The sequence below is a fragment of the Crocuta crocuta genome, unplaced genomic scaffold (genome assembly GCF_008692635.1).
Source record: "Crocuta crocuta isolate KB4526 unplaced genomic scaffold, BGI_CrCroc_1.0 scaffold124, whole genome shotgun sequence".
In the NCBI taxonomy this organism is placed as follows: Eukaryota; Metazoa; Chordata; class Mammalia; order Carnivora; family Hyaenidae; genus Crocuta; species Crocuta crocuta.
In genome coordinates this window covers 1,104,170-1,104,667 of record NW_027551573.1, presented here as the reverse complement: position 1 = coordinate 1,104,667, position 498 = coordinate 1,104,170, and positions in this window count along the sequence as shown.

Below are 498 nucleotides of genomic sequence, written 5' to 3'. Positions count from 1 at the left end.
AGTGCCTCGAGCCACTCTCAGCTCCCACCGCACCATGCTTATCCTGTTAGTTTTTTAATATATATATTTTAAAATATTTACTTTTGAAAGAGAGAGACAAAGCGTAAGCAGGGAGGGACAGAGAGACAGAGAGAGGGAGACACAAGAACCCAAAACAGGCTCCAGGTTCTGAGCAGTCAGCACACAGCCCGACACGGGACTCGAACCCACCAACCATGATATCATGACTCGTGAGATCATGGCCAGAGCTACGCAGGGACTCCTATCCTGTTTTAACCCTGGTCTCTTAGTGAAAATGAAACACTCCTCCTTCCTCTTAGGAAGAGCATTAGGAGCTTTGGTGTCTTTGCCAGTTCCATGAATCTGACAAAAGTGATTTGGTCTCCTTATCCTCCTGTGTCTCCCTCCTGGGCTTCAGGCCTGCAACTAGTGACCCTGGAGTTTCTTTCACAGAAAGTGAGGGACCACCTTTACCTACTTGAGCTATATGGTCTTTCC